Source organism: Oncorhynchus tshawytscha, unplaced genomic scaffold (genome assembly GCF_018296145.1).
Source record: "Oncorhynchus tshawytscha isolate Ot180627B unplaced genomic scaffold, Otsh_v2.0 Un_contig_2885_pilon_pilon, whole genome shotgun sequence".
Lineage (NCBI taxonomy): Eukaryota > Metazoa > Chordata > Actinopteri > Salmoniformes > Salmonidae > Oncorhynchus > Oncorhynchus tshawytscha.
In genome coordinates this window covers 6,015-14,722 of record NW_024608576.1, presented here as the reverse complement: position 1 = coordinate 14,722, position 8,708 = coordinate 6,015, and positions in this window count along the sequence as shown.

Below are 8,708 nucleotides of genomic sequence, written 5' to 3'. Positions count from 1 at the left end.
GAGGTAAATTTACTAACCTGAGGGTTGAATGATGTAATTTATTGGAGGGCTGGAAGACGCACTCTCGAGGTTGTTTACTCACAATATCAGATATTAAGATGATTTTTATAATGAATGTAACTGAGGTTGAGGTTCTGACTAGATGATTATTTACCCGGTGTTCAATAAACACTGAAACAAGGTCCATCTGGTGAAGAAGGAGGAGAACCGGACAGAGGTAGCCAGCATCCGTAAAGAAAAAGAAATTGAACAAGCCTCAAACCGGGATTTAACAGGTGGAAGAAACAAGATGCTGCTGGTAGAGTTCCTCATCCACACCTAGTCCATGCTGCAGACAGGTGATGATGTAGTGGTAGCTATGGTAACTAGGATGCTGCTGGTAGAGTAGCTATGGTAACTAGGATGCTGCTGGTAGAGTAGCTATGGTAACTAGGACTGCTGGTAGAGTAACTAGCTAGCTTACCGACTGGCTGTACCGACAGCTCTGCAGGTCGTTCGTCTGTCTCTCGTCTCGATGATGAATCCGGTGAACACAAATCTGAAACAAGGATAGAGAGTGAAAAGTCTGGCTACACTCACACTGTCCCTGACCGTAAAGGCAAATCTGGCTTCGGGTCTCAACACTGTACAAACTCACATCACCTCCAGTTCCTGACCAGTTCTGTACGGGACGGGACAGTTCTTAGGGGACGCGGTTCTGTACACAAAAGCAAATTGAACAATAAACCCAGTCTTCTGTACGGGGACGCTCAACACTATGTAACAAACAATCAACTAAACCCCAGTTTTATTTTGAGATCAAACATTCAGTTTTATTACAAACATTCTATGTTGAGATCACAATATGTTGAGATCAATATGGGACCATGATCACAAAGTGTCTCAGAGTAGAAAATTGGTCGTATAAGTGCTGAGAATAAAGACATTTTACACTTATGGGTATAAATTACCTGTTACTACCCATTACCTAAATTACCTACCCACCTAGTCAGCAGATATTTTTGGACACCTCGTGAGCTGTCCTAAGTAGTTAAGTAGTTAAGAGTAAGAGTTAACAGCAAAGTAGTCCTAAGAGTTAACAGCAGGTGTCTTGATAATACTTGATAATACTATAGAATAATGCATAGAATAATGCAGTGAGTCAGTGGTTCCTGTGCCACATGTAATTGCATTGAGTAGTTAAAAATAATGTTTTTATATTTCTATGTGATCAATACATAAATAATATATACCTACATGCAACAGTATGTCTTGTGCTTTTGGCAATGATTTATGTATAATAATTATGTATAATTGCATGATACCATGTTTGTCTTATAGCATTTTGTCTTCATTTTGGCAGATTAACTCAGGCTTATTTCTGAAGATTAACTCAGGTTTTCACAGTGGCTATTTGGACCTTTTAAAGATAGGTTTTAATTTGGAAAAAACTAAACTTTTTAACTTATTCATGTGAAATTATCATCTTACCTCTTAGCTTTCCAAGGTTGTTTATAAGCATATCAGATATTTGATTATTTTTTTATAAGGGCCACCCTATATTTTGAGAGACTCATTTTAGAGCACTGATTGTAAACAGACATCCAACATGTTGGTTGTGGTTAACTCTGAAAAGTTAAACAGAGATATACAGCAACTAAAGTAATGAGACCATTTTTAGAAAATGACATAAACAGAGATCAACTGCATGTTGGTTGTGGTTTTTAACATAAACAGAGATCAGTTGTGGTTAACACATAACTAAAGAGGTCCATATGTTGATCCATTGGCCTATAACATTTGATTGAGTCCAACATGTTGTTGTGGTTAACACAGTGACAACTAAACAGAGATCCAACATGTTGGTTGTTTTATAACATGTGATCAATTGCTGCTTGTAGATCCTAACATGTTGCTTGTGGTTCATAGTGACAAGACTAAACAGAGATCATCATTTGGTTGTGGTTGACACAGTGACAACTAAACAGAGATCCATCATGTTGGCTTGTGGTTAACTGACAGAAACATAAACAGAATATAACATGATGGTTGTGGTCCATAAACAGTGACCTAGAACTAAACAGAGATCCAACATGTTGGTTTGGTTAACATGACAACTAAACAGAGATCCAACATGTTGGTTGTGGTTAAACACAGTGAATTACTAAACAAGATCAAATGTTGGTTGTGGTTAACACAGTGACAACTAAACAGAGATCCATGCATGTTGTGTTTGGTTAACACAGTGACAACTAAACAGAGATCCAACATGTTTTGGTTGTGGTTAACACAGTGACAATAAACAGAGATCCAACATGTTGGTTGTGGTGTCATAACACAGTGACAACTAAACAGAGATCCAATATGTTGGTTGTGAGTTAACACAGTGTTTAAACAGAGTGAACATGTTGGTTGTGCAATTCAAACTAAACAGAGATCCAACATGTTGGTTTGGTTAACACAGTGACAATAAACAAGATCCAACATGTTGGTTGTGGTTTAACACAGTGACAACTAAAAATCAGAGATCCAACATGTTGGTTGTGGTTAACACAGTGACAACTAAACAGAGATCTAACATGTTGGTTGTGGTTAAAACAGTGACAACTAAACAGAGATCCAACATGTTGGTTGTAGTGACAACTAAACAGAGATCCAACATGTTGGTTGTGGTTTGACAACTAAACAGAGATCCAACATGTTGGTGTGTTAACACAGTGAAACTAAATCAGAGATCCAACATGTTGGTTGTATGATTAACACAGTGACAACTAAACAGAGATCCAACATGTTGGTTGTGGTTAACACAGTGACAACTAAACAGAGATCCATGTTGGTTCATGTTGGTTTGGTGGGTTAAATTCTAAACAGTATTAAACAGTGACAACTAAACAGAGATCCAACATGTTGGTTGTGGTTCACAGTGACAACTAAACAGAGATCCAACATGTTGGTTGTGGTTAAACATCAGTGACAACTAAACAGAGATCCAACATGTTGGTTTGGTTGTGGTTAACACAGTGATAAACTATTTATTGTTTAACACAGTGACAATAAACAGAGATCCAAATTTGGTTTTGGTTAAAAGTGACAACTAAACAGAGATCCAACATGTTGGTTGTGGTTAACACAGTGACTTAAACAGAGATCCAACATTTGTTGGTTGTCACAGTGACAACTAAACAGAGATTCACATTTTTGTGTCATTTTAAGAGTGACAACTAAACAGAGATCCAACATGTTGGTTGTGGTTAAACAGTGAGTAAACAGAGATCCAACATGTTGGTTGTGGTTAACACAGTGACTAAACAGAGATCCAACATGTTGGTTGTGGTTAAACACAGTGACAACTAAACAGAGATCAGTGACAACTAAACAGAGATCCAACATGTGTGAGAACAGTAACACAGTGACAACTAAACAGAGATCCAACACAGGTTGTGACAACTAAACAGAGATCCAACATGTTGGTTGTGGTTAACACAGTGACAACTAAACAGAGATCCAACATGTTGGTTGTGGTTAACACAGTGACAACTAAACAGAGATCCAACATGTTGGTTGTGGTTAACACAGTGACAACTAAACAGAGATCCAACATGTTGGTTGTGGTTAAACACAGTGACAACTAAACAGAGATCCAACATGTTGGTTGTGGTTAACACAGTGACAACTAAACAGAGATCCAACATGTTGGTTGTGGTTAACACAGTGACAACTAAACAGAGATCCAACATGTTGGTTGTGGTTAACACAGTGACAACTAAACAGAGATCCAACATGTTGGTTGTGGTTAACACAGTGACAACTAAACAGAGATCCAACATGTTGGTTGTGGTTAACACAGTGACAACTAAACAGAGATCCAACATGTTGGTTGTGGTTAACACAGTGACAACTAAACAGAGATCCAACATGTTGGTTGTGGTTAACACAGTGACAACTAATTATTGTTCTCATTTATTCATTATCTCTTTGAGAAATAAAACATTTACTAACAGACATAGAAACATTCAGGTGATTTAATGCATCACATGAACATGTAGCTGTGACATTTCATCTCCATGGTAACTGTCAATAATAATAATAAGTCACTGTTTGTTAAGGTCGTTATAGACAGTACAGCAACAATAATAATAATAATAATAATAATAAGTCACTGTTTGTTAAGGTAGTTATAGACAGTACAGCAACAATAATAATAATAATAATAATAATAAGTCACTGTTTGTTAAGGTAGTTATAGACAGTACAGCAACAATAATAATAATAATAATAATAAGTCACTGTTTGTTAAGGTAGTTATAGACAGTACAGCAACAATAATAATAATAATAATAATAAAGTCACTGTTTGTTAAGGTAGTTATAGACAGTACAGCAACAATAATAATAATAATAATAATAATAATAAGTCACTGTTTGTTAAGGTAGTTATAGACAGTACAGCAACAATAATAATAATAATAATAATAATAATAAGTCACTGTTTGTTAAGGTAGTTATAGACAGTACAGCAACAATAATAATAATAATAATAATAATAATAATAATAATAAGTCACTGTTTGTTAAGGTAGTTATAGACAGTACAGCAACAATAATAATAATAATAATAATAATAATAAGTCACTGTTTGTTAAGGTAGTTATAGACAGTACAGCAACAATAATAATAATAATAATAATAATAATAAGTCACTGTTTGTTAAGGTAGTTATAGACAGTACAGCAACAATAATAATAATAATAATAATAATAAGTCACTGTTTGTTAAGGTAGTTATAGACAGTACAGCAACAATAATAATAATAATAATAATAATAATAACAGTACAGCTAATAATAATAATAATAATAATAATAAGTCACTGTTTGTTAAGGTAGTTATAGACAGTACAGCAACACAAGGCCATGTCTCACACTTATTTTAATTATTTTTATAAATAAAATAATTAATTAATTATTTTTATTCTTTAAAAGTGGCTATTTATTGTCTTTCAATCTGTTGTTTTCTAAATGTATCTGAGAATGTAGACAGAAGGGCTAAAATAGATATGATTGATCTGAGGGGGAAATCATTGATCCATTCAGAAAGTTTATTTGCAACAAGTAAGACATTTTATATTATGTAAAGTAGGCTAGGTTATAATGTATAATAGCAGTTGTTAGTGATATGTAGATGTTATATTATGAAAGTAGACTATTATAATGTATAGTAGTAGTGATATGTAGATGTTATAATATTGATATGTAGATGTTATATTATGTAAAGGTCTATTTGTTAGTGATATGCAGATGAAAGTCTAGCTATAGCCTACATATCATAGATGACCAGTCTAAACCTGTTCAGATCAGTTCACATAATGTTATAGTCCTACCAGTAGCAGGACAGAGAATGTACTGTATATAACCTACATATCATATGCTAACCATGTGTATGTGACAAATAAAATTTGATTTGTTTTATTCTATACTATTCTACTATTCTACTGTATCTTAGTCTATGTATTACTCATCTCATATGTATATACTGTATTCTATACTATTCTACTGTATCTTAGTCTATGCATCTCATATGTATATGCTGTATTCTATACTATTCTACTATATCTTAGTCTATGCATCACTCATCTCATATGTATATACTGTATTCTATACTATTCTACTGTATCTTAGTCTATGTATTACTCATCTAATATGTATATACTGTATTCTATACTATTCTACTATATCTTAGTCTATGCCGCTCAGACATTGTGACCAATAACATTTGATTTAGATTAGGCGATATACACTACATGACCAAAAGTATGTGGACACCTGCTAGTCGAACATCTCATTCCAAAATCATAGGCATTCCTATGGAGTTGGTCAGCCCTTTGCTGCAAGAACAGCCTCCACTCTTCTGGGAAGGCTTTCCACTAGATGTTGGAACATTGCTGCGGGGACTTGCTTCCGTTCAGCCACAAGAGCATTAGGGAGGTCGAGCACTGATGTTGGGTGATTAGGCCTGGCTCGAAGTCAGCGTTCCAATTCATCCCAAAGGTATTCGATGGGGTTGAGGTCAGGGCTCTGTGCAGGCCAGTCAAGTTCTTCCACACCGATCTCGACAAGCCATTTCTGTATGGACCTCGCTTTGTGCACGGGGACATTGTCTTGTTGAAACAGGAAAGGGCCTTCCCCAAACTGTTTCCACAAAGTTGGATGCACAGTCATTTTTATGCTGTAGCGTTAAGATTTCTCTTTACTGGAACTAGGGGGCCCGAACCATGAAAAACAGCCCCAGACCATCATTCCTCCTCCACCAAACTTTACAGTTGGCACTATGCATTCGGGCAGGTAGCGTTTTCGAGGCATCCGCCAAACCCAGAATCTTCTGTCGGACTGCCAGATGTTGAAGTGTGATTCATAACTCCAAAGAACACGTTTCCACTGCTCCAGAGTTGAATGGCGGCGATCTTTACACCAATCAAGCCGATGCTTGGCATTGCACATGGTGATCTTGTGTGCGGCTGTTCGGCCATGGAAACCAGTTTCAGGAAATCAATTTTCATGAAGCTGACGAACAGTTATTTTGCTGACATTGCAGTTTGGAACTCGGTATTGAGTGTTTCAACCGAGGAATTTGAAGGGGTGTCCACATATGTTTGTATATATCGTGTAGATCCTCTGTCCGGCTACTGGTAGGACTATAACATTATGTGAACTGATCTGAACAGTGGTGGCTGTTTAACAGTCTGATGGCCTTGAGATAGAAGCTGTTTTTCAGTCTCTCGGTCCCAGCTTTGATGCACCTGTACTGACCTCGCCTTCTGGATGATAGCGGGGTGAACAGGCAGTGGCTCGGGTGGTTGTTGTCCTTGATGATCTTTGTGGCCTTCCTGTGACATGGGGTGGTGTAGGTGTCCTGGAGGGCAGGTAGTTTGCCCCGGTGATGCGTTGTGCAGACCTCACTACCCTCTGGAGAGCCTTACGGTTGTGGGCGGAACAGTTGCCGTACCAGGCGGTGATACAGCCCGACAGGATGCTCTCGATTGTGCATCTGTAGAAGTTTGAGTGCTTTTGGTGACAAGCCGAATTTCTTCAGCCTCCTGAGGTTGAAGAGGCGCTGCTGCGCCTTCTTCACGATGCTGTCTGTGTGGGTGGACCAATTCAGTTTGTCTGTGATGTGTATGCCGAGGAACTTAAAACTTACTACCCTCTCCACTACTAGTCCATCGATGTGGATAGGGGGTGTTCCCTCTGCTGTTTCCTGAAGTTCACAATCATCTCCTTAGTTTTGTTGACGTTGAGTGTGAGGTTATTTTCCTGACACCACACTCCGAGGGCCCTCACCTCCTCCCTGTAGGCCGCCTCGTCGTTGTTGGTAATCAAGCCTACCACTGTTGTGTCGTCCGCAAACTTGATGATTGAGTTTGAGGCGTGCGTGGCCACGCAGTAGTGGGTGAACAGGGAGTACAGGAGAGGGCTCAGAACGCACACCCTTGTGGGGCCCCAATGTTGAGGATCAGCGGGGTGGAGATGTTGTTGCCTACCCTCGCCACCTGGGGGCGGCCCGTCAAGAAGTCCAGTACCCAGTTGCATAGGGCGGGGTCGAGACCCAGGGTCTCGAGCTTGATGACGAGCTTGGAGGGCACTATGGTGTTAAATGCCGAGCTGTAGTCAATGAACAGCATTCTCACACAGGTATTCCTCTTGTCCAGATGGGTTAGGGCAGTGTGCAGTGTGGTTGAGATTGCATCGTCTGTGGACCTATTTGGGCGGTAAGCAAATTGGAGTGGGTCTAGGGTGTCAGGTAGATATGGTCCTAGACTAGTCTCTCAAAGCACTTCATGATGACGGTAGTCGTTTAGCTCAGTTACCTTAGCTTTCTTGGGAACAGGAACAATGGTGGCCCTCTTGAAGCATGTGGGAACAACAGACTGGGATAGGGATTGATTGAATATGTCCGTAAACACACCAGCCAGCTGGTCTGGGCATGCTCTGAGGGCGCGGCTGGAGTTTCCGTCTGGGCCTGCAGCCTTGCGAGGGTTGACACGTTTAAATGTTTTCCTCACGTCAGCTGCAGTGAAGGAGAGTCCACATATTTTGGTTGCGGGCCGTGTCAGTGGCACTGTATTGTCCTCAAAGCGGGCAAAAAAGTTATTTAGTGTGCCTGGGAGCAAGACATCCTGGTCCGTGATGGGGCTGGTTTTCTTTTTTGTAATCCGTGATTGACTGTAGACCCTGCCACATACCTCTTGTGTCTGAGCCGTTGAATTGAAATTCTACTTTGTCTCTATACTGACGTTTAGCTTGTTTGATTGCCTTGCGGAGGGAATAGCTACACTGTTTGTATTCGGTCATGTTTCCGGTCACCTTGCCCTGATTAAAAGCAGTGGTTCGCGCTTTCAGTTTCACGCGAATGCTGCCATCAATCCACGGTTTCTGGTTTGGGAATGTTTTAATCGTTGCTATGGGAACGACATCTTCAACGCACGTTCTAATGAACTCGCTCACCGAATCAGCGTATTCGTCAATGTTGTTGTTTGATGCAATACGAAACATATCCCAGTCCACGTGATGGAAGCAGTCTTGGAGTGTGGAATCAGATTGGTCGGACCAGCGTTGGACAGACCTCAGCGTGGGAGCTTCTTGTTTTAGTTTCTGTCTGTAGGCAGGGATCAACAAAATGGAGTCGTGGTCAGCTTTTCCGAAAGGAGGGCGGGGCAGGGCCTTATATGCGTCGCG